Consider the following 8768-nt stretch of genomic DNA (forward strand, 5'->3'; position numbering starts at 1 on the left):
AAGGCACAGAAAGTGTTTTGAACGTAATCGAAAAGAAAAAGTACCATCACAATCTTAAAATCATGAAGATAAACTCGACGTTTACCATGGGTTTGTGTAGCCTACTATGATGTTCAATGCCGACATCCCAATTAATAAATTCAATAATCTACATTTTAGGGAATTTCTAGAAAAATACATAGGAAATTAGTGGTTTTCAGTGATGCGGGACATATGCAATATCCTAATGTAACACGAAAAAATATCAGACAATAAGAATATCTTGTAGGCCTCCTACATCATTAACGTCATGTGGCATTGACAGAATTCCTTGCAATATAAAATCATTTCAAGTGACATCCGCATATGTTCAAGTTCCGTAACTCACGAATGCACGTTATTATTCACTGCAAAGATCACGACGAAAATGAACATCACGGCTCAAGCATGTGTTTACTAGTACAGCTTCAGAATGTCGGGAGTTGACTACTCCACGAACACGCAGCGACGACCTGTTTGTTTATATCTTTATCCGTTGCATTACCTGTGTTCGGCGTACTATATACCCAATGTGTCTTCAACTTCAGTCTTTAGGTAGCTGGAATACGAAGCCTAGAAATCACTAACGACATCATCCGCGATTCATACTAATCACTCAAACTATAATATTTTTATTACATACAAATATGAATTGTTGTACTGTACGCAAGTTTATGAAACAAAGGTAACTTACAAACGTTATGTTTGTCAAGCTGGTAGTAGAAAATGTGACACTTTATTTCCTCTGAAGCGTTCTAACGATTTCACGATGTGTTTAGAGCCACCAGAGGTTCAGACGTAATGAGATCATTAAGTTTTTAAAGAGGAAGAAAGCGTGTGACGTCAGTGAGCGCTATTCCATCAATCTGTTGACAAAGGGGACGCTCGTTAGCTGGCTGCTGGAGAAGGAGACGTAATTAAACGGATCCATCAGTAATTACTCAAGCTGTGGGCAATGATTTTATCTTTCACTTTTGTTCCTCAAGATTTATTTACAGTTCTGCCAAGAAAGCAATTATGCACTGGATAAGTTGGGCCATATATCATATCTGCAGAGTATTCTCGCTTTGCTGGAAATATAATTTATGAGCGTGCACTTGCTGTGTACATTTTCATCTAATTCAAAGATAATATATCCAACAGACTTTCAGAGCCGCTGGGTTCTAGAGAAAGATGGGAAAATATTCTATGAAAGAGGATAGGAAATTTCGTTCAGCATCATAACAAGGGCTAAGAATTGTACGCCGTTACATTGCGCTTCATACGCCTCTGACTTTAGGTACAGTACGTAATTGCGTTGGAGTGGGGGATTTCAGTGTGTTTCGTTCAGCAGGGAACTTTAGTTGATCGGTTACATTACGACCGAATAACAAAACGAACCAAAAACGTACTTCCAATGTGATAATGTTATGCTTTGAGAGTCACAGAAGATGTTTAAAAGGTGACCATTCACATTAATGCACATTCGAAGGCGTTCTCCGAAAGACCGTAGGACTGCCCGGCATGTTGCTGGCTGTATGGACACACAAGCCTGTAAAATGCGTTCCTGCATGTCATCTGGTATTGTCAGAATGTTCTGGTACACACTGTCCTTTACAGTTCCCCACAGGAAGAAGTAGAGTGGCGACAGGTCCGGAGAACGTGCAGACCACTGTACGTGGATTGTGGCGTCGACAGTTGTGGTTTGTTTACATCTTAAGACAGCAAACACACAACACACGACGTGTACGGACGTCAGTCGTCTTTCGTTTTTTGTAAGTTAATGCACAAAATAAATGGGGCACCACAACAAACGGCACATTCTGATGGCATTCATTTTGCATTTTGTTGTTGTTATTGATTGGGAAGGTGACATTCTGCTACATTTTTGAACTCGTCTTAATGTGTGTTATCAATGTAACATGATTAAAGTATGTAGTGGTATTTGAAAAATTGATGACGTCACGTGTATCTTGTACCATAATGTAGTTACATGCACCAAATCTCTATACTCATGTTAGCCCCTCGTTCTAACATAACTCTCATAAACAAAAATTCCAATAACTATCCAGACAAAAAAGTTGTAATAGGTGCACAAGATAAATGAGACACCTTGTACAGGAACATCATTTTATTTTTACTTCAATTTTTATTGTACCTAAGTTTTTGAATGCACTTCACTCCCACCCCTTCTACTAATGAAGTTCAATCGTCCTCCACACAGATCCAAGACCGCATATACAGTCATAGTAGCCTTACGGTCATAGTAAACAGTACGCTCCAAAAACATGTTCGCGTTTTCCAGTGACGAAAGAGCTTTCAATATTGAATCATTTTCGCACAGGTACTGTCGTCCATTTGCCTACGTCGTATCCCGGTTTCCCCCACTAGCTTTCATTCGCCAGCTAGTGGCTGGACTGTCTTAGCACTTTTCTGAGAACATTAATTTCTGATGGGAATTGGACGTCTACGTAATATTATAGAACTGTTTAAAATAACTTAAATAAAAGGGCCTCGTTAAGTAATTAACTGTCACGTGATATCCTCCTTTCTACGACCCTACTACACAACCACTTGGACTGACAGTAGATAGCATGTCTGAGTAATTTTATCTTTTCGGATCGGGCAGAAGTGAAGATTGAATTTACAGTACGTAAGGTACTCTTTTATAGAGTAGGTACAGAATTATTTCAACATGAGTTACTAGTACGAACGACGAAACTGGTAATTGGGATTAGGTACAATAGTCTATAGTGCGATAATATGCACATTAGAACTGAAGCCTGTATCGAAATGAACGGCCACCATTTTAAAAAATGTGTTTAAATATCCATATTATGGTTATTTTTAAATTTAACTTCATTCTCTATATTGTACGCTAATGTGCTGTAGACAGTATAATATAGCCTACACTGCATAATGAATACGTCCGCATGGACAGCTCAGTTCGTGAATAAAAACACTCATTGTTAATACTGTACTGCATTTTTATTAAACAAAAAAATAATGAAAATGATCAAACTCAAAAGCGCGATATTTCCTAGTTTACGTAAATGGATGAACTACTTTTCTTCCCTCCTATACCTAGTAAAGTGATTTGCTTGTATATTACGCCAGTATCATCGAACTCCAGTCGTGGAAGGGGGTAGCAAACGGCGTTGATTCAGAGGTATAGGCAAGTTAATATTAAAAATGTTAGTAAAAATAAAATGATGTCCCTGTATAAGCTATAAGACGCACATAGAAGTCGTAGGGTGTTCCTAATATATTTTCACATTCTTTTGGAAAAAAATCATTACATACGAAATCAATCCTCCCAGGACTTAACAAAGTATAAGATAGATCTCATCCTAAGGAATTCAGTAGTGCTATAAGCTGAAAACCGCAAAATTTAGACTTAACATACATTCTTCTGAGCTACAGATATACGCTAGTAGATGTACATAGACGGGGCAGTCAAAATTGAAAGATTCTTAACAGTTTGGTAGAGACGAAGTTATAATTCCGATTGCCTGCTTTTGTAATATGAATGCATCTATAGAGCCACTATTATTTCCCCATAACAAAACTCAATAACTTAGGAAGGTATGGAAAAAGCCATAATAAGCAGTTATTAAGGTATTTCAACCAACACACTTTTTTCAGCCTTTTTAAAAGGAATATAAATCTAGATAATTTGATACAGAGCTCTTCAATTCAAAGATGGATTGACAAACGGACTTAAAACTGCTACGTTATACGTTTCATTGCCTCCAGGTTAAATTGTCCACTTCAAAATGACCAGAGGAAAAATAGTCACAAACAAAAATGTCCAGAGCAAATTGTCCAAGGGAAAAAGTCCAGCAAAAAAAAGGTCCACATACAAAAATGTCCACAACAAAATGTCCAGTACAAAAATGTCCACTAGCAAAATGTTCAGTATAAAGAAGTCCGCATTAAAAAAGCCCATAAAAAAGTCCATAATTGGAAAAAATATATAATATATTTTTTTTTACAGAAGCAGTAACCAGGAGGAAGACTACAATGTAAAATGTTTTATTGCGACTGTTAAGCGATGTACCAATTCTAAATCAAGAGTGACAGAAAGGCTGAAATTATACGTTCATAAAAAAGGAAAAACATTCTAGTACATAATGGCTTTCCGTATCACTTTCATTCAAGAAGCAAAAATGGTAATAAATTATATTGGAGGTGTGTGAAAAGAAGCACCTGTGATGCGAGATGTGTGACCAATGCTGATATGGATAACTTACAAGTAGATAAACTAAGTGGACATTTAATTTTATGCACATTTACATAAGTGGACATTTAATTTTATGGACATTTATATATGTCGACATTTAATTTTATGGACATTTATTTATTTATGTAAGTGGACATTGCATTTGTGGACATTTAATTTTTATGGACATTTATATAAGTGGACATTGTATTTGTGAACATTTAATTTTATGGACATTTATGTAAGTGAACATTGTATTTGTGAACATTTAATTGTATGGACATTTATGTAAGTGAACATTGTATTTGTGGACATTTAATTCTATGGACATTTATATAAGTGAACATTGTATTTGTGAACATTTAATTTTATGGACATATATGTAAGTGAACATTGTATTTGTGAACATTTAATTCTATGGACATTTATATAAGTGAACATTGTCTTTGTGGACATTTAATTCTATGGACATTTATATAAGTGAACATTGTATTTGTGAACATTTAATTTTATGGACATATATGTAAGTGAACATTGTATTTGTGAACATTTAATTCTATGGACATTTATATAAGTGAACATTGTATTTGTGAACATTTAATTTTATGGACATTTATATAAGTGAACATTGTATTTGTGAACATTTAATTTTATGGACATTTATGTAAGTGAACATTGTATTTGTGGACATTTAATTCTATGGACATTTATATAAGTGAACATTGTATTTGTGAACATTTAATTTTATGGACATTTATATAAGTGGACATTGTATTTGTGAACATTTAATTTTATGGGCATTTATAAGTGGACATTGTATTTGTGAACATTTAATTTTATGGACATTTATATAAGTGGACATTGTATTTGTGAACATTTAATTTTATGGACATTTATATAAGTGGACATTGTATTTGTGAACATTTAATTTTATGGACATTTATATAAGTGGACATTGTATTTGTGAACATTTAATTTTATGGACATTTATATAAGTGGACATTGTATTTGTGAACATTTAATTTTTATGGACATTTATATAAATGGACATTGTATTTGTGAACATTTAATTTTATGGACATTTCTATAAGTGGACACTGTATTTGTGAACATTTAATTTTTTTGGACATTTATATAAGTGAACATTGTATTTGTGAACATTTAATTTTATGGACATTTATGTAAGTGAACATTGTATTTGTGAACATTTAATTCTATGGACATTCATATAAGTGAACATTGTATTTGTGGACATTTAATTTTATAGACATTTATATAAGAGGACATTGTATTTGTGGACATTTAATTTTATGGGCATTTATATAAGTGGACATTGTAATTGTGAACATTTAATTTTATGGACATTCATATAAGTGAACATTGTATTTGTGGACATTTAATTTTTATGGACATTTATATAAGTGGACATTGTATTTGTGGACATTTAATTTTATAGACATTTATATGAGGACATTGTATTTGTGGACATTTAATTTTTATGGACATTTATATAAGTGGACATTGTATTTGTGGACATTTAATTTTATGGACATTTATATGAGGACATTGTATTTGTGGACATTTAATTTTTATGGACATTTATATAAGTGGACATTGTATTTGTGGACATTTAATTTTATGGACATTTATATGAGGACATTGTATTTGTGGACATTTAATTTTATAGACATTTATATGAGGACATTGTATTTGTGGACATTTAATTTTTATGGACATTTATATAAGTGGACATTGTATTTGTGGACATTTAATTTTATAGACATTTATATGAGGACATTGTATTTGTGGACATTTAATTTTATAGACATTTATATGAGGACATTGTATTTGTGGACATTTAATTTTTATGGACATTTATATAAGTGGACATTGTATTTGTGGACATTTAATTTTATAGACATTTATATGAGGACATTGTATTTGTGGACATTTAATTTTATAGACATTTATATGAGGACATTGTATTTGTGGACATTTAATTTTTATGGACATTTATATAAGTGGACATTGTATTTGTGGACATTTAATTTTATAGACATTTATATGAGGACATTGTATTTGTGGACACTTAATTTTATAGACATTTATATGAGGACATTGTATTTGTGGACATTTAATTTTATAGACATTTATATGAGGACATTGTATTTGTGGACATTTAATTTTTATGGACATTTATATAAGTGGACATTGTATTTGTGGACATTTAATTTTATAGACATTTATATGAGGACATTGTATTTGTGGACATTTAATTTTATGGACATTTATATAAGAGGACATTGTATTTGTGGACATTTAATTTTATAGACATTTATATGAGGACATTGTATTTGTGGACATTTAATTTTATAGACATTTATATGAGGACATTGTATTTGTGGACATTTAATTTTTATGGACATTTATATAAGTGGACATTGTATTTGTGGACATTTAATTTTATAGACATTTATATGAGGACATTGTATTTGTGGACATTTAATTTTATAGACATTTATATGAGGACATTGTATTTGTGGACATTTAATTTTATAGACATTTATATGAGGACATTGTATTTGTGGACATTTAATTTTTATGGACATTTATATAAGTGGACATTGTATTTGTGGACATTTAATTTTATGGACATTTATATAAGTGGACATTTTGCTAGTGGACATTTCTGTTTGCGGACGTATTGAAATGGACATTTTAACCTCCAACCGTTTTTTTTGTATTTTGTATAATCAGAAAGTACTGAACGTATATAAACTGCATAAACAATTTTGGACACAGTGGACGGTAACAACATTGTTTCTTCACTGATTTCCTTTGCGTTAAGTCAAATAAATGTCAGCATTGTAATTGCTTGTGTCACGTCAGAGGTCAAAAGACGGATTTGAAACGACCGCTGAGGCCACGCCGCGCCGTCCTCAGCAGCTCTCAGCTTGATGAATGCCGAATTTAATAACGCACCAGCCAGCTCTCATCTAATATTCGCGTCATCTCCCCGTCTTTTATCCACCTGCGACGTCGAGCCTGCCTGCTAAATGGATTGCGTTATCACCCAGCACTCTCACCCTCCAACCAGCCGCAGGATTTTCTCCTTGGAATGGAACCTCCGTGCTTGGATGTCATCTGATTTCATTACGCACAGCTGAGACCTCAAAAACCTACAGGAAATCCCGTACGTCAGGTGCTATGTCCTCTAATACACGTACTAGTAGGCAGTAGAGTTGGGTCGATTCGTGAAAGAATCGTTCATTCGAAAGACTAATAATAAAGAATCGTAAGAATCGATTCGTGGTATCAACGAATCGTCGTTCAAAAGAATCGTAACGAATCGTCGTTCAAAAGAATAGTAACGAGCTATTCCGAATCTCACCGGTGAGCAATCCGATGGCATCACGGTGTTCCTAAGCCACCGGCGTGGATCAGTCGGTTAAGGCACTTGCCTACCGGTCTGAAGTTGCGTTCGGGCGCGGGTTCGATCCCCGCTTGGGCTGATTACCTGGTTGGGTTTTTTCCGAGGTTTTCCCCAATCGTAATGTGAATGCAAGGTAATCTATGGCGAATCCTCGGCCTCATCTCGCCAGATATCATCTCGCTATCACCAATCCCATCGACGCTAAATAACCTAGTAGTTGATACAGCGTCGTTAAATAACCAACTAAAATAAAAAATAAATCACGGTGTTCCGAATTCCACCGATGACGTCATTGATGCTCCACCGGTGTCGCACCGGTGCCATCAGCTTGCAGAGGTGGTAGCAGTCTCCATCAGCCGCCATCAGTGAATCTGATTGGATCTTGTATAGGGCGGGAATTAGCAGACGAATGACATCGTGCACTGCTGTGTCATGGCGGTGTGTTCTGCTGTATTGTTTGTAATGAGCACAACGTAAAAACAATATGTTAATGGCTTATGAGCGAACATGTCAACGGACCAGTTATTACTACCGGTTCAAGAAATAAATTGTTTATGCTATCTTTTCTTTGAACGAGATGGGAGTACGGAAATTTCGCAAAATTTTGCTAGCGTAGCACAGAAAACAACTTGTACAGTCGCCATGACAGCCATCGATCCTTCCAGCAATTTTGTTCCTTATTTCGCTGCAACGTGACGACATTGATGCCACCGGACCGGTGAGATTCGGAATACGCTGAACGAATTGACATGGTATCGTAACCCACGAATCTATTTTCCTTGTTTGATGTAACCTGTCAACGGACATTTCCGAACCGTGTCGAATACTCCCGAGCGAGAGTGAAATCAAAATACTGCATTTGTTAAGTATGGAAAATAATGAACACAAACCTGAAATTTGTATAGTTAAATAGAGATGTAATGCAACAAATGTACTTCTAATAAGGTTCAGTTGATAAATTATAATTTAGAAACATTGTCTTGGGTAATTTTGTAGACTAATCGAGGTCATGCTGAATGGTTCCAGCCAATGAGAAAGAGACAATCATTTGTCTCGCCTCTTATGCCATCTATGCGAGAGATGTAGAACGTTTTTGTTCTACGCGTGGTTTGCAAA

Source organism: Periplaneta americana, chromosome 11 (genome assembly GCF_040183065.1).
Source record: "Periplaneta americana isolate PAMFEO1 chromosome 11, P.americana_PAMFEO1_priV1, whole genome shotgun sequence".
Lineage (NCBI taxonomy): Eukaryota > Metazoa > Arthropoda > Insecta > Blattodea > Blattidae > Periplaneta > Periplaneta americana.